Source organism: Choloepus didactylus, chromosome 26 (assembly GCF_015220235.1).
Source record: "Choloepus didactylus isolate mChoDid1 chromosome 26, mChoDid1.pri, whole genome shotgun sequence".
Taxonomy (NCBI): domain Eukaryota; kingdom Metazoa; phylum Chordata; class Mammalia; order Pilosa; family Megalonychidae; genus Choloepus; species Choloepus didactylus.
In genome coordinates, this window is record NC_051332.1 from 13,363,667 (window position 1) to 13,383,014 (window position 19,348).

Below are 19,348 nucleotides of genomic sequence, written 5' to 3' on the forward strand. Positions count from 1 at the left end.
CATGCAGTTATGCTCAATGGGGAAAGAATGAAAGCTTTCCCTCTAAGATCAGGAACAAGACAGTGATGCCCATTTCACCACTGTTATTTAACATTGTGTTGGAAGTTCTAGCTAGGGAATTTAGACATGAAAAAGATCATTCAATTAGACAGGAAGAAGTAAAACCTTCACTGTTTGCAGATGACATGATCCTAAATGCAAAAAATCCTGAAAAATTTACAGCAAAGCTAATAGAAGTAATAAATGAATACAGTGGTATTGTACAAGATCTGCATGCAAAAATCAGCTGTGTTTCTATACACTAGTAAGGAGCAAACTGAGGAGGAAATCAAGAAAAAAATTCCATTTACAATACCAACCAAAAAAATAAAAAATTATGAATAAATTTAATCAAGGATACAAAAGACCCATACACAGATAAACTACAAGATATTCCTAAAAGAAATCACAGAGGACCTAAATAAATGGAAGAATATACCATGTTCCTGGATTAGAAGACATACATATTTGAGATATCAATTCAACCTAAATTGAATTATAGATTCATCACAATGCCAATTAAAATCCCAACAACTTTCTTTGCAGAAATAGAAAAACCAATAACCAAATTTATTTGGAAGGGCTGGGTACCCCATCAAAAATTAAAACATCTTGAGAAATAGGAATGAAATGGAAGGTCTCACAGTACCTGATTGAAGCATTAAAAGGGAACAGTGGTCAAAACAGCCTTGTACTGGCACAAATATAGATATACTGACCAAAGGAATTGAATAGACCCTTTCATCTACAGACAATTTCTTTTGATAGGTTGATCAAGCCAAGGCAACTATGACATCACAGCATCTTCAATAGTGTTTGAGTACATGATAGCCATACCCAAAGGAATGAAAGAGGACTCCTATCTCATGTCTTATACAAAAATTAACTCAAAATGTATCAAAGATCTAAAAATTTGAGCTAAACCATAAAACATTTAGAAGAAAGTATACGGAAACAGCATTAAAATATTGTAATAGGAGGTGTCATCCTACACATTACACCCAATGTGTGAGCAGTGAAAAAAAGAATAAATAAATAGGACCTCCTCAAAATTGAATACCTTTGTGTATCAAACAACTTTGCCAGAAAATAAAAAAGGCAGCCTATGCATTGGGAGGAAATATTTTGAAATGATGTATCAGATAATATTTAATATCCAAAATACATAGAGATTCTACAACTCAACAATAAAAAGATATAAAACCCAATTAAAGGAAGAAGGTGGATTAAGAAAGACAGGGCAAAAAGTCTCTGCAAAAAATTCTAGATAAAAGACAGAAAGTGCTCCAGAATACCAGTTTCAATGACACATCCACACAAACTATGTCCACACAGACTATGCACTTGGTGAAACTGGGAGTCTATGCCCTGTAATGAGTGAGTGAGTCTGCTCAAAAATGAGCAGCCATGCCACAGTCAGAAGAAACCAGGGGTTGATGTTCAGCATTTGGAGATGGATTAGTTTAAAAACCCAAAATGGCTGCAGATCTGGAAGCAAGAGCCACACAAAACAACATGGCAGGAAGTCCTTCCCACAACACACACTAGGAAGGTGGAGGTCCATGAAAAGGGGGAAATCACCATTCTTCATAAGCCATCTTCTTGGCAGGCTGGGAAAACCCCTGCCTAGTGTCATGGCCCAGAAGAATGCCACACAACCCAGCTTGGCAGGAAGTCCTTCTTGCAACCTGTGCACACACCTCAGTATCTGGCATAGACAATAGCCTTTCACACACCCACAGCTAATTGTACCAGAGCTAGGGAGGTGGAGGTCTGAAAAAGGGGAAATTACCATGACCCAAACAGCCATCTTTCAGCAGGCTGGGAACACCCCTATGCAGCCTTGTGGCCCAGATCTTCCCTTGGGGACTGTACTCACCTTTGATGTAACAGAGTCTTCCCTCAGCAGAAGCCTTAAAAGGGCATAGCTTGGAAGAGGGACACACAGGGACATTCCAGGGACCATAAACCACTACTAGGGACTTGTGGTTCCATAGCAGAGACAAACTCTGGTGAGACAGAACCAAAGGTTTGGAATCCTGCAAGAGCTATAAGTCTCCAGTAACACCTGGAAGATTTGATTAATAAAGCCACCCTCCCCTCCTAACTGCTCAGACACACCACACACATTCAGGGTTGGCAGCACAAATAACACAAATTGGGCCTCCACAAGATTCAGACTCCCACTCACCACAAAGAGAAAGTTGGGGAGAACTGGCTTGAGGGGAATAGGTGGCTTGTGGACACCACCTGCTGATTAGTCAGAGAAAGTGTACTCCAAAGAGTTGTAGCTCTGACAAATTGTGGATAACTGTTCAAATAAGCTAAATATCCTAAAAGAACCCTATCAAATAAGCAAATGCCAAGAGGCCAGAAACAACAGAATATTTTAAAGCATATGAAGAAACCAGAAGATATGGATAACACAAACACAAACACCCAAATCAAAAGATCAGAGGAAACAGAACTTGGAGCAATTAATCAAAGAATTAATGACAAACAAGGGGATCATGGCACAGGATATAAAGGACGTGAAGAGGACCCTAGAAGAGTGTAAAGAAGAATTTGCAAGAGTAAAGAAATAGATGTTCATATGGAAATAAAAGAAACTGTTGATCAAATTAAAAAGATTCTGATACAGTACTAGATTAAAGGAAGCTGTGCAATGAATCAGTGAGTTTGAAGAGGACAGAATTGAAAGTGAAAGAAAAAAAGAAAGAATGGGGAAAAAAATTGAAATGGATCTCAGGGATATGACAGACAATGTAAAATTCACAAATATAAGACTCATTGGTGTTACAGAAGGGGAAGAGAAGGGCAAAGGCCTAGGAAGAGTATTGAAAGAAATTGTTGGGGAAAACTTCTCAAACCTTCTAAAAAACATAAACACACAAATCATAGATTCCCAGCAAACTCCAAACAGATTAAATCCAACTAAAGACACTCCAAGGCATATTTTGATTAGATTGTCAAATGCTGAAGAGGACAAAGTTCTGAAAGCAGCAAGAGAGAAGCAATTCACCACTTACAAGGAAAACAGCATAAGACTAAGCAATGACTACAAAGTAGCCACCGTGGAGGTGAGAAGACAGTGGTATGATATAATTAAAACTCTGAAAGAGAAAAACTGCCAACCAAGAATTCTTTATCCAACAAAACTCTTTTTTCAAATTTGAGGTAGAGCTTAAATTTTTCACAGACAAACAAATGCTGAGAGATTTTGTTAAAAAGAGACCTTCTCTACTTGAGGTACTGAAGGGAGCCATACCAACAAAGAAACAAAGAAAGGAGAAAGAAGTGTGGAGAAAGGTTCAGAACTAGAGATTCAATATGGGTACATTAAAGGACATTAAGAGAGAGGGGAAAATATATCTGACAAACAGAAAACAAAGGATAGGATGGCTGATTCAAGCAATCCCTTCACAATAATAACATAGAATGTAAATAGATTAAACTTCACAATTAAAAGATATAGGTTGGCAGAATGGGTTAAAATTATGAACAATGAATATGTTCCAAAAAAGAGACTCATCTTAGACACAGGGACAAAAAGAATTTGAAAGTTAAAGGATGGAAAAAAATATTTCATGCAAGCTACAGCCAAAAGAAAGCAGGAGTAGCAATACTAATCTCAGAAAAAAATAGACTTTAAAAGCAAGGGATGTTAAGAAAGCCACTACATATTAACAAAAGGGACAAATACACAAGAAAAAATAACAATCATAAATGTTTATGTACCCAATAAAGCTGCCCCAAATTACATGAGACAAACATTGGCAAAACTAAAGGAAGCAATTGATATTTCCACAATAATTGTGGGAGACTTCAATACCATCACTTTCTTCTATAGATACATCAACCAGATGGAAGGCCAATAAGGAAAATGAAAACCTAAACAATCTGATAAATGAATTTGAATAAATAGACATATATAGAATATTACATCCCAAATCAACAGGATACATATTCTTCTCTAGTGCCCACAGAACTTTCTTCAGAATAGATCATATGCTGCACCATAAAACAAGCCTCAATAAATTTAAAAAAAAATAAAAATTTTCAAAGTACATTCTCTGACCACAGTGGAATACAATTAGAAGTCAATAACCATCAGAGACTTAGAAAATTCACAAATACCTGGAGGTTAAACAACACACTCCTAAACAATCAGTGGGTTAAAGAATAAATAGCAAGAGAAATTGCTAAATATATAGAGAGGAATGAAAATGAGAACACAGCATATCAAAGCCGATGGGATGCAGCAAAAGTGGTACTGAGGGGGAAATTTATAGCTCTAAATGCATATATTAAAAAAGAAGAAAGAATTCAAATTGAGGAACTAATGGAGCAAATGAAGAAGCTAGAAAATGAGTAGCAAACTAATCCTAAACAAAGTAGGAGAAAAGAAATAAGGATAAAGCAGAAATAAATGACACAGAGGACAAAAAAAAAGAGAATAACACCAAATATTAGTTCTTTGAGAAGATAAATAAGATTGACCAGCTCCTAGGTAGACCAACAAAATAAAAAAGAGAGAATGCCCAAATAAACAAAATAATGAATGGAAGAGGTGACATTACTGTGGATCCCAAGAAATTAAAAAATTATAAGGGGATACTGTGAACAACTTTATACCAACAAACTAGATAATTTAGAGGAAATGGATAATTTCCTGGAAACACATGAACAACCCAGAGTGTCCAGAGAAGAAATAGATGACCTCAACCAACCAATCACAAGCAAAGATATCCAATCAGTCATCCAAAAGCTTCCCAAAAATAAGTGTCCAATGCCAGAAGGAATTCTTCACAGGGGAATTCTACCAAAGTTTCCAAAAAGAACTTACCACAAACTTACTTAAACTCTTTCAAAACCTTGAAGAAAATGGAACATTGCCTAACATATATTATGATGCTAACATCACTCTAATACCAAAACCAGGCAAAGATGCTACAATAAAGGAAAACTAAAGGCCAATCTCCCTAATAAATATAGATGCAAAAATTCTCAACAAAATACTTGCAAACCAAATCCAAAGACACATTAAAAAAATCATACCCCATGACCAAATGGGGTTCATTCCAGGCATGCAAGAGTGGTTCAACATAAGAAAATCAATCAATGCATTACAACACATTAAAAATCAAAAGGGAGGAGGACAGGGCAAGATGGCAGATTGGTGAGGGGTATGTTTAGTTACTCCCCCAGGGAAGTAGGTAGAAAGCCAGGAACTGCATGGACTGGACACTCCAGAGCAATCTGACTTTGGGCATACTTCATACAACTCTCATGGAAATGTGCAACTGCTGAGATCAGTGAAATCTGTGTTTTTGTGGCCAGGGGACCCATGACCCTCCCTGCCAGGTTCAGTCCCATGGGAGAAGGGGCCATCAGTGCTGGGAAGGAGAAGGGAGAACTGCACAGGCAGCTCTTATCAGAAACTCATTCTACTGATCCAAACTCCAACCATAGATAGACAGACCAGACACCAGAGAATCTGAGAGCAGCCAGCCCAGCAGATAGGAGATAGGCATAGTAAAAAACAGCAAGAAAAACTCAAAAATAAAAGCAGAGGCTTTTTGGAGTTCTGGTGAACATAGAAAGGGGAAAGGCAGAGCTCAGGAACTGAGGCCCATTTGCAAATCCCAAAGAAAAACTGATCTCTCTGCCCCCTGGATCTTTCCTTAATAGCCCTAATTGCTTTGTCTCTTAGCATTTCAATAACCCATTAGATCTGCCAGGAGGGCCCCCCCCTTTTTTTTTATCTTTTTTACTTTTTCTAAAACAATTACGATAAGAAGCCCAATACAGAAAGCCTCAAAGACTTGAAATTTGTGCAGGTCAAGACAAGAGCAGAACTCAGAGGGCTCTGAGACAAAAGACAATAATCCAGTGGCTGAGAAAATTCAATAAACACCACAATTTCCCAAGAAAAGGGGAGCATCAGCTCACAGCCATCATCCTAGTGGACAGGAAACATTCCTGCCCATCGCCAGCCCCATAACCCAGAGCTGCCCCAGACAACCAAGTGTGATGGAAGAGGTTCCAATAACACACACACACCACAAAATTGTGCATGGACATTAGCCTTCCCTGCACCTTCAGCTGGTTGTCCAAGAGTTGGAAAGGTGGAGTAGTGTGAATTAACAAGCCCCACTCAGGCATCATTTCAGCAGACTGGGAGCCTCTCTACAAAGACTGGAAGCTCAGAACTGCCCTGGAGGGATGGCACTCACATGTGACATAGCACACTCATCCCTCAACAGAGGACCAGGGGGTGCAAGGCCTGGAAGAGGGACCCACTCACAAGTCTCAGGGGCAATACACCAATACCAAGGACTTGTGGGTCAGTGGAAGAGACAAACTGTGTCAGGACTGAACTGAAGGATTAGACTATTGCAGCAGCTTTAAAACTCCAGGAACACAAGAGAGATTTGATTGTTAGAGCCACCCCACCTCCCTGATGGCCCAGAAACATGCCCTTTATACCGGGTGGGCAACACCAACTACACACACAAGCTTGGTACACCAATTGGACCCCAGAAGACTTACTCCCCCACTCATCACAGAGACAAAGCAGGGGAGAACTGGCTTGAGGGGACAAGGTGGCTCATGGACACCACCTGCTGGTTAGTCAGAGAAAGTGTACTCCAGGAGGCTGTAGATCTGACAAATTAGAGACAAGGATTTCAATTGTTCTAAAAATCCTAAAAGAACCCTATCACATTAAGTAAATGCCGAGGCCAAAAACAACCAAAAATTTTAAAGCATTTGAAAAAACCAGACAATATGGATAACCCAATCCCAAGCACCCAAATCAAATGTTCAGAAGAGACACAGTACCTAGAGCAACTAATGAAAGAACTAAAGATGAACAATCAGACCATGGCACGGGATATAAAGGACATCAAGAAAGGCATGGAACAGGATATAAAGGACATCAAGAAGACCCTAGAAGAGCGTAAAGAAGACACTGCAAGACTAAATAATAAAATAGATGATCTTATGGAAATTAAAGAAACTGTTGATCAAATTTAAAAGATTCTGGATATTCATAGTACAAGACTACAAGAAGTTGAACAATGAATCAGTGACCTGGAAGATGACAGAATGGAAAATGAAAGCACAAAAGAATGGGGAAAAAATCAAAATAATTGAAATGGACCTCAGGGATATGATAGATAATATAAAATGTCCAAATATAAGACTTACTGGTGTTCCAGAAGGAGAAGAAAAGGGTCAAGTTCTAGGAAGAGTATTCAAAGAAATTGTTGGGGAAAACTTCCCAAATCTTCTAAACACCATAAATACACAAATCATAAATGCCTAGCAAACTCCAAATTGAATAAATCCAAATAAACCACCTCTGAGACATATTCTGATTACACTGTCAAATACAGAAGAGAAGGAGCAAGTTCTGAAAGCAGCAAGAGAAAAGCAATTCACCACATACAAAGGAAACAGCATAAGACTAAGTGACTACTCAGCAGCCATCACGGAGGCAAGAAGGCAGTGACATGACATATTTAAACTTCTGAGTGAGAAAAATTTCCAACCAAGAATTCTTTATCCAGGAAAGCTCTCCTTCAAATTTGAGGGGGAGCTTAAATTTTTCACAGATAAACAAATGGTGAGAGAATACGCTAACAAGAGACCTGACCTACTGAGATACTAAAGGGAGCCCTACAGTCAGAGAAACAAAGAAAGGAGAGAGAGACATGGAGAAAGGTTCAGTACTAAAGAGATTCAGTATGGGTACATTAATGGATATTAATAGAGAGAGAGAAAAATATATGTGACAAACATAAACCAAAGGATAAGATGGCTGATTCAAGAAATGCCTTCATGGTTATAATGTTGAATGTAAATGGATTAAACTCACCAATTAAAAGATATAGATTCGCAGAATGGATCAAAAAAAATGAACCATCAATATGCTGCATACAAGACACTCATCTTAGACACAGGGACACAAAGAAATTGAAAGGGAAAGGATGGAAAAAAATATTTCATGAAAGCTACAGCCAAAAGAAAGTGGGTGTGGCAATATTAATCTCAGGTAAAATAGACTTTAAGTGCAGGGATGTTTTGAGAGACAAAGAAGGTCACTACATACTAATAAAAGGGGAAATTCAACAAGAAGAAATAACAATCATAAATGTTTATGCACCCAATCAAGGTGTCACAAAATACATGAGGGAAACACTGGCAAAAATAAAGGAAGCAATTGATGTTTCCACAATAATTTTGGGAGACTTCAACACATCACTCTCTCCTATAGATAGATCAACCAGACAGAAGACCAATAAGGAAATTGAAAACCTCAACAATCTGATAAATGGATTGGATTTAACAGACATATAAAAAACATTACATCCCAAATCACCAGGATACACATACTTCTCTAGTGCTCACGGAACTTTATCCAGAATAGATCATATGCGGGGACATAAAACAAAGCTCAATAAATTTAAAAAGATTGAAATTATTCAAAGCACATTCTCTGACCACATTCAAATACAATTAGAAGTCAATAGTCCTAAGATACTTAGAAAATTCACAAATACCTGGAGGTTAAACAACACACTCCTTAACAATCAGTGGGTTAAAGAAAAAATAGCAAGAGAAATTGCTAAAAATAGAGAGATGAATGAAAATGAAAACACAACATACCAAAACGTATGGGATGCAGCAAAAGTGGTACTGAGGGGGAAATTTATAGCACTAAATGCATATATTAAAAAGGAAGAAAGAGCTAAAATGAAAGAACTAATGGATCAACTGAAGAAGCTCGAAAATGAACAGCAAACCAATCCTAAACCAAGTAGAAGAAAAGAAATAACAAGGATTAAAGCAGAAATAAATGACATAGAGAACAAAAAACAAAAACAAAAACAAAAACAAAAACAATGGAGAGGATAATTAACACCAAAAGTTTGTTCTTTGAGAAGATCAACAAGATTGACAAGCCCTTAGCTAGACTGACAAAATCAAAAAGAGACAAGATCCATATAAACAAAATAATGAATGAGAAAGTTGACATTACTGCAGATCCTGAGGAAATTAAAAATATTATAAGAGGATACTATGAACAACTGTATGGCAACAAACTGGATAATGTAGAGGAAATGGACAATTTCCTGGAAACATGTGAACAACCTAGACTGACCAGAGAAGAAACCGAAGACCTCAACCAACCAATCACAAGGAAAGAGATCCAATGAGTCATCAAAAATCTTCCCACAAATAAATGCCCAGGGCCAGATGGCTTCACAGGGGAATTCTACCAATCTTTCCAAAAAGAATTGAAACCAATCTTACTTAAACTCTTTCAAAACATTTAAGAAAATGGAACACTACCTAACTCATTTTATGAAACTAACATCAATCTGATACCAAAACCAGACAAAGATGCTACAAAAAAGGAAAACTACCAACCAATCTCCCTAATGAATATAGATGCAAAAATCCTCAACAAAATACTTGCAAACCGAATCCAAAGACACATTAAAAAAATCATACACCATGACCAAGTGGGGTTCATTCCAGGCATGCAAGGATGGTTCAACATAAGAAAATCAATCAATGTATTACAACACATTAACAAATCAAATGGGGGAAATCAAATGATCATCTCAATACATGCTGAAAATGCATTTGACAAAATCCAACATCCCTTTTTGATAAAAACACTTCAAAAGGTAGGAATTGAAGGAAACTTCCTCAATATTTTAAAGAGCATACATAAAAAAACTCACAGCCAGCATGGTACTCAATGGCGAGAGACTGAAAGCTTTCCCCCAAAGATCAGGAACAAGACAAGGATGCCCGCTATCACCACTGTTATTCAACATTGTGCTGGAAGTGCTAGCCAGGACAATCTGGCAAGACAAAGAAATAAAAGGCATCCAAATTGGAAAGGAAGAACTAAAACTGTAATTGTTTGCAGATGATATAATCTCATATCTTAAAAACACTGAGAAATCGAAGATACAGCTACTAGAGCTAATAAACAAATTTAGCAAAGTAGTGGGATACACGATTAATGCACATAAGTCAGCAATGTTTCTATATGCTAGAAATGAACAAACTGAAGAGACACTCAAGAAAAAGATACCATTTTCAATAACAACTAAAAAAATTGAGTACCTAGGAATAAACTTAATCAAAGATGTAAAAGACCTATACAAAGAAAATTACATAACTCTCTTAAAAGAAATAGAAGGGGACCTTAAAAGCTGGAAAAATATCCAAGTTCATGGATAGGAAGGCTAAATGTCACTAACATATCAATTCTATGCAAACTCATCTACAGATTCAATGCAATCCCAATCAAAATTCCAACAACCTACTTTGCAGACTTGGAAAAGCTAGTTATCAAATTTATTTGGAAAGGGAAGATACCTCAAATTGCTAAAGACACTCTAAAAAAGAAAAACAAAGTGGGAGGATTTCCTCTCCCTGACTTTGAAGCTTATTATAAAGCCACAGTTGTAAAAACAGCATGGTACTGGCATAAAGATAGACATATAGATCAATGGAATTGAATTGAGAATTTGGAGATACACCCCCAGATCTATGGCCGACTGATCTTTGTTAAGGCCCCCAAAGTCATTGAACTAGTTCCTAATTGTCTTTTCAACAAATGGGGCTGTAAGAGTTGTATATCCATATCCAAAAGAATGAAAGAAGACCACTACCTCACACCCTACACAAAAATTAACTCAAAATGGACCAAAGATCTCAATAGAAAAGAAAGTACCATAAAACTCCTAGAAGATAATGTAGGAAAACATTTACAATATCTTGTATTAGGTGGTCAATTCCTAGACTTTACACCCAAAGCACAAGCAATAAAAGAAAAAATAGATAAATGGGAACTCCTCAAGGTTAGAAGTTTCTGTATCTGAAAGGAATTTGTCAAAAAGCTGAAGAGGCAGCCAACTCAATGGGAAAAAATTTATGGAAACCATGTATCTGACAAAAGGCTGATATCTTGCATATATAAAGAAATCCTACAACTCAATGACCATAATACAGACAGTCCAATTATAAAATGTGCAAAAGGTATGAAAAGACAGTTTTCTGAAGAGGAAATACAAATGGCCAAGAAACACATGAAAAAATGTTCAGCTTCACTAGCTATTAGAGAGATGCAAATTAAGACCAAACTGAGATACCATCTCACACCTATTAGAATGGCTGCCGTTAAACAAACAGGAAACTACAAATTCTGGAGGGGATGTGGAGAAATTGGAACTCTTATTCATTGTTGGTGGTACTGTATAATGGTTCAGCCACTCTGGAAGTCAGTCTGGCAGTTAATTAGAATGCTATATAGAAGGGGATTGATGGTTTGATGGATTGAGCCCTCTACCACGGAATTTGCCCTTGGGAAGACTGTTGCTGCAAAAGAGAGGCTTGGCCTCCCTATAATTGTGCCTAAGATCCTCCTTCCAAATGCCTCTTTGTTGCTCAGATGTGGCCCTCTCTCTTTAGCTAAGCCAACTTGAAAGGTGATGAATGAGTGGAAAGGTCAGGGAAGGAAACAAACAAACAGACAAGGGTGCCCAGTGTTCTTTTTTACTTTAGTTGCTCTTTTTCACTTTAATTATTATTCTGGTTATTTTTGTGAGTGTGGTAATGAGGGTGTTGGGGATTGATTTTGGTAATGAATGTACAACTATGTAATGGTACTGTGAACAATCAAATGTACGATTTGTTTTGCATGACTGTGTGGTATGTGAATATATCAAAATAAAATGAATATTATAAAAAATCTAAAGGGAAATATCAAATGATCATCTCAATGGATGCTGAAAAAGCATTTGACAAAATCCAACATCACTTCTTGATAAAAACCCTTCAAAAGTTAGGAATGGAAGGAGACTTCCTCAATATAATAAAGAGCATATATGAAAAACCCACAGCCACATATTACTCAATGGCAAGAGGTAGAAAGCCTTCCCTTTAAGATCAGGAATGAGACAAGCATGCCCACTTCAACCACTGTTGGTCAACATTGTGCTAGAAGTGCTAGTCAGTGTAATCCAGCAAGACAAAGAAATAAAAAGCATACAGATTGGAAAGGAAGAAGTAAAACTTTCATTATTTGCAGAAAATATGATCTTGTATCTGGAAAACCCTGAGAAATTGATGACACAGTTACTAGAGCTAAGAAATATAGCAAAGTAGTGGGATACAAATCTCATGCACATAAATCAATGTTCCTATATGCTAGAAATGTCAGATCTGAAGATACACTAAAGAAAAAGATACCATTTTCAATAGCAACTAAAAAAATCAAGTTCCTAGGAATAAACTTACCCAAAGACTTAAAAGACCTATACAAGAAAACTACATAACTCTACTAAAAGAAACTGAAAGGGACCTTAAAAGATGTAAAAGTATTCCATGTTCAAGGATAAGAAGGCTAAATGTCATTAAGATGTCAATTCTACCCAAACTCATCTACAGATTCAATGAAATCAGAATAAAAATTCCAACAACCTAATTTGCAGAATTGGAAAAGCTAGTTATCAAATTTATTTGGAAAGGGAAGATGCCTCAAATTGCTAAGAACATTCTAAGAAAGAAAAACAAAGCTGGAGGACTTATGGTCCCTGAGTTTGAAGCTTATTATAAGGCCATAGTAGTCTAAACAGCATGGTACTGGCACAAAGATAGACATATTGACCAATGGAATTGTATTGAGAATTCAGAGATAGACCCCCAGATCTATAGTCAACTGATCTTTGGTGAGGCCCCCAAAGTCACTGAACTGGGACATAGTCTTTTCAAGAAATGGGGCTGGCATCTCGACAGGTGAACTCGCTGCCCTCCCCACTATGTGGGACCCGACTCCCAGGGGTGTAAATCTCCCTGGCAATGTAGAGTATGACTCCCGGGGATGAATGTAGATGTGGCATCGTGGAACTGAGAGTATCTTCTTGACCAAAAGGGGGATGCAAAATGAGATGAAATAGTTTAAGTGGCTGAGAGATTTCAAATGGAGTCGAGAGGTCACTCTGGTGGACATTCTTATGCACTATATAGATAACACCTCTTAGGCTTTAATGTATTGGAATAGCTAGAAGTAAATACCTGAAACTACCAAACTCCAACCCAGCAGTCTGGACTCCTGAAGACAATTATATAATAATGTAGATTACAAGGGGTGACAGTGTGATTGTGAAGACCTTGTGGATCACACCCCCTTTATCTAGTGTATGGATGAGTGGAGGAATGGGGATAAAAACTAAAAGACAAATGGGGTGGGATGGGGGGATAATTTGGGTGTTTTTTTTTTCACTTTTATTTTTTATTCTTGTTCTGGTTCTTTCTGATGTAAGGAAAATGTTCAGAGATAGATTGTGGTGATGAACGCATAACTATGTTATCATACTGTGGACAGTGGATTGTATATCATGGATGATTGTATGGTGTGTGAATGTATTTCAATAAAACTGAATTTAATTAAAAAAAAAGAAATGGGGCTGGGAGAGTTGGATATCCATATCCAAAAGAATAAAAGAGTACCTCTAACTCAGACCCAATACAGAAATTAACTCAGAATGGGTTAAAGACCTCAACATAAGAGACAGTACCATAAAACTCCTAGAAGATAATGTAGGGAAACATCTTCAAGACCTCATATTAGGTGGTCTCTTCCTAGATCTTACAACCAAAGCATAAGCAACAAAAGAAAAAATAGATAAATAGAAACTCCTCAAACTTAGGAGTTTCTGTACCTCAAAGGAATTTGTCAAAAAGGTGAAGAGGCAACCAACTCAATGGGAAAAAATTTTACCAACTCAATGTTAAAAAAATATTTGGAAACCATGTATCTGACAAAAGGCTGATATCTTGCATATATGGTGAAATCCTACAACTCAACAACAGTGATAAAAACAGCCCAATTATAAAATGGGCCAAAGATATGAAAAGACAGTTTGAAGAGGAAATGCAAATAGCCAAAAAACACATGAAAGAATGTCCAGCTTCACTAGCTATTAGTGAGATGTAAGTTAAGACCAGAATGACATACCATCACACCAATCAGAATGGCTGCCATTAAACAAGCAGGTAACTACAAATGCTGGGGAGGATGTGGAGAAATTGGAACTCTTATTCATTGTTGGTGGGACTGTATAATGGTTGAGGCACTCTGAAAGTCAGTCTGGAAGTTCCTTAGAAAACTAGATACAGAATTACCCTTCAATCCAGCAACTGCATTTCTAGACATATACCCAGAAGATCTGAAAGCAGTGAAACAAATAGATATCTGCACACCAATGTTCATAGCAACAATATTCACAATTGCTGAGAGATGGAAACAACCCAAAAGTCTTTCAGCAGATGAGTGGATAAATAAAATGTGGTATATACACATGATGGAATACTATGTGGAAGTAAGATGGAATGAGGTCATGAAACATATTACAACATGGATGAACCTATAAGACATAATGCTGAACAAAATAAGCCAGTCACAAAAAGAGAAATATTATATGTTACCAGTAATGTAAACACTTAAAAATGTAAAATAAATGGTTTATAATATAGAATGTAGGGGACCTTGTGATAGCAATTACTGAAGGGGCAATGATAATTTAATAAGAACAGATAAGTTACTATGGGTACATTTAACATTCTGGAAATGCTCAGGAATGCCTATGGTTTGTTAATTTCTGGTAGGTATGGTAGGAACAAGTTAACAGAAATATAGTTATCTTAGATTATATGTTTTTCTTATTCCTTTCCTGAGTTATAGTCTGTGTATTTTCTTGGGGTAGAATAGGAACATATTAGAAGTAATGAAGTTATTTTAGGTTATTTGATTTTTTTCTTATTCCTTTGCTTTGGTTTTGTTTGAAATGTTTTTTATTCTTTTTAAATTTTTTGATAAATTAATAAAAAATGAAAAAAACAGTTAAAATGGGTAAAAGACATGGACAGATAATTTTCTGGAGGAAATACAAATGGCTGATAAACATATGAAAAGGTGCTCAGCTTCAATGGCTATTAGGGAAATGCAAATCAAAACCACAGTAAGATATCATCTCACACTTAATAGAATGACCATTATAAAAATAAAACAGAAGATTACAAATGTTGGAGAGGATCTGGAGAAGAGGCACAATTTTTCATTTTTGGTTGGAATGTAGAATTGTGCAGCCTATCTAGAAGGCAGTGTGGTGGTTCCCTAGGTAGCTAAGCATAGAATTGCCTTTTGATCCAGCAATCCCTTTGCTAGGTATATATTCAGAAGAACTGAAGGTAAGGACATGAATAGACATTTACACACCAGTATTTATAGTGGCACTATTCATGATTGCCAACAGATGTAAACAGCCCAAATATCTATCAATTGATGAGTGGATAACAAAATGTGGCATATACATACAATGGAATATTATGCCATTGTAAGACTGAGTAAAGTCATAAAGCATATAATAATGTGGATGAACCTTGAAGACATTATGTTGAGTCAAATTAGACAGAAAAAAGTAGAAATACTGTATAGTCACACTAATATGAAATAGTGTTTATGAGTAATCTCTGAGAGTTAAAGCTGAGAACACAGTTTATCAGTAGATAGAAAGAGGGCATAGACTGGGCTTTTGATGCTGAAGGAGTATAGAATATTCAACTTCATTGATTTTTGTGGATGCAGAAATAGATAACATGATACTGTGTGATGTTAGCACAGTATTTTAATTACACTAAACAAGGATGTGTGTGAGTACAGGTGAATGAGGAAGGCTAGGGGCATATAGAACACCAGAAGGAAAGTTAGAAGATAAAGACTGGGACTGTATAATTTAGTGTAAACTATAGTGGTAAATGATGTTGAATAAATGTCCAAGTATAAGAATGTTTTTACATGAGGGAGAACAAATTAATGTCAACTTTGCAAGGTGTTGATAATGGGATGGCATTTCAGGAAAATACAATCAATGCAAAGTAAAGTCTATAGTTAACAGGAACATTGTAATGTGTCTCCTCTAATTATAACAAAGGCAATATACCAAATATAATTGTCTGTAAGAGGTGGGTTTAAGGAAGGGGTATGGGATTCTTGGTGGTGGTGGTGGTGTCTGAACATTTTAATGTAATTTTTTATATTTTTATTTTATTGTTTGTCATTTTTTATTTTATTTTTCATTTTTTTTCTCTTCCTCATTTTTTGGGGAAGAAATGGAAATGTCTGCATATATTTTGTGGTGGTGAATGCACAACTATATGATTATACTGGAACCACTGATTGTTTACTTAGGATGAAATTTTTAACAAAATAAACAGAGTGATAGAATTGCTGGAGAAATTTGGTGAGAGAGATGTACTTAATCACTGCTGGTGGGGAAGAAGAATGATTCAGCCCCTCTGGAAGGCAGTGTGGAGGTTCCACAAAAAGCCAAGTATGGAGTATCCACATGGTTTCACAACCACTTTATTGGGCATAATGGAAGAACTGAGAGCAGGGACATGAATGGACATTTGCATACTGGTGTTTATGACAGCAGTATTCATGATTTGCAATTGATGCAGGTGGCCTAAGGGTATATCAACTTATGAATGGAAAGGTGAACTGTGGTGTATATCCACAGTTGCAGAATAATATCTCTCCTGAGGAATCTGATAATGATGATGCTGACTCTTCTCTATGCTTCTCTCATATAGCACATGATGTTTTGTTCTGATAGTGAAGAACCAGTTATTTCTTCTGATATAGCAGTACATTTAACAGAAATTTTACATGAAAACACTCAAGCACAATTTCCAAATGAGAAAAGTGGAAAGGCCATTCTATAATCACTGGAACAGATGGTTCATATCCTTTGAGTCCTATATTAGAAGATTATACTGAAGGACAAGTTAAACAGTGAAAAGCTATGAATATTTTCAAGAAAGCAGTAAGGCTTTCTCAACCTTCTTAGATATAGATAATATCTAACCTTATGGTTCTCTGTATGAAAAGAAAACAGGATGGTGTTTCAGATGTTACTTTAATCATAGAGAAGTCATTAGTAATGTAGCAAGACTGAATACAGTTCTAATCAAATGTATGTTTATCAACATGATGTAATGTCTAAAGTAATCATAGAATGAAAAAAGAGAACTATATTAAGTTAGAGATAAATAATAGTAACCTAATATTTAGATTTTATGTAAGAAAAAAGTATGTCATATTGCTCTTCCAGAAGTAATAGCTTAATTAGTAGAAATATTATCTGTAGAGCTTTGCAGACATTCAAGTCTACATCTCTGATAATACTGTGAATACCCTCCTTTGTTCTTTAACCACTCATGGATCAAGATGCTTTGTGAACCACTCATGGTTCAAAGGTAAAATAGAATATGAATTGATTGAATGTGAATCAAAAGTGCTATAAATTATCTGTAACACAGACAAGGGGGAGCTCTCTGATCTCATATCCAGATGCACCTCAAGGAGTAGGGTCTCCCAGGCTTGGTAATGTATCAGTTAATTTTTACATTGTAAACTTGTTCTTTTTACCTTAAGTGATCCTTTAGTAAAAATGTTTTGAAGTTGAATTCTTGTCTTGAATGCTCTTTACTTTTAAACTATACTTCTCATTGAGTGACAGTTTACTTCATGAAAACCAAAGTGACAGAATCATGACCAGATAAGACTCAGACCTTTTCTAATGGAGGTCACAGGTTTGAGGTGTAAAAAGACAAACCCATGACAATACCATGGAATATTGAGCAGCTGCAAGAAGAAATTAAGTTTTGTGGTATGCAATTATGTAAATGGACTTTGAGGACAGTATAATCTAGGAAATAAACCAGAAATGTAAAGACAGACATTATAACATCTCACTAATGTGGACTAACTATAATGTGCAAACTCTGAGAACTGAATCTGAGAGTGTAGGTTATCATGGAAAGTCCTATATTAATGGTTACTAGATTGCAAGCTCTTATAGCAGTTACCTCTATTCTTGAGTTGTAACAGCTATTTTTAGATTCTGAGGTGCTGAGCTCTTGTGCATATACTGGTCAGTCCCCAGAATTTTTCATATCTGTATGACAGCTGAGACTCAGATTTAGAGTTCAGTAACTATGAATGTTAAAATTACTCCACACAGCAAATGTTAAAAAGCTGAAAAAGAGATTATACTTCAATTAGAGAAATGAACAAAATGACCCTGGTTAAGACTATGGCCAATCAGGCTAAAGCATAAAGGATGAAATTGACTGTGCTTTAAACTTCAACTTCTGGATGAGACCAAAGATACAGATGTCTAATTGGTGGAAAATCTTTACTTTCTGTAGCACACTATGTTATTTAACTTAAATGGTCAGTTTATTCAAACACCATAATTATATGGAACCCTGAATAGGGAATGAGATCTGGTTTGTTTGTACAAGTCAATATGATGCCCCAGTATATCCAGAGTAATTTGGGTATAGGATAAAATTGTAGTTGTAAAGCCCCCTTCAGGCACTTGGGGAAAATGTGGAAATATTAAATTTACCCACCTGGGGAATTCCATATATTTTCACAAGCATTGGGGACCACCAATTTAGTATGCTTAGCCCTCAATCTTGGGCCTTGCCCTTATGAAACTTGTTACTGTAAAGGAGAGTCTAAGCCTACTTACACCAGTGCCCAAGTGTCATCCCCAGAGAACCTCTGTTGTTTCTCAAATGTGGACTCTCTCTCCAAGCCAACATGGCATGTGGACTTGCTGTTCTCCCCCATGTTTGATACATGACTCCCAAGGATGTAAGTCTCCCTGGAAATGTAGGACATGACTCCCAGGTATGAGCCTGGACCTGGAATCAAGAGGTCATTCTGGAGTTTATTCTTATGCATTACACAGAAATCCCTTTTTGGTTTTCATTATATTAGCATAGCTAAAAGGAAATAACTGAAGCTGTTGAACTGCAACCCAGTAACCTTGATTCCTGAAGACAAGTGTATAACTACATAGCTTATATGGTGTGAACATGTTATTGTGAAAACCTTGTGACTCAAACTCCCTTTATCCAGTGGAAGGATAGATGAGCAGAAAAACAGGCACAAAAAAGTAAATGAATAACGGGGTATATTGAAATGGGTTGTTTTGGGTGTTCTTTTTTACTTTTATTTTTATTCTTATTTGTATAATTATTGAGGTAATGAAATTGTTCAAAATTTATTGAGGATGATTGCACAACTATATGATGATGCTGTGAACAACTGATTGTACACTTCAGATGATTGTGTATAGTATGTGACTATATCTCAATAAAATTGCAAGAAAAAGTGTCTTTTTCATTCTCAAAGTATATCAAG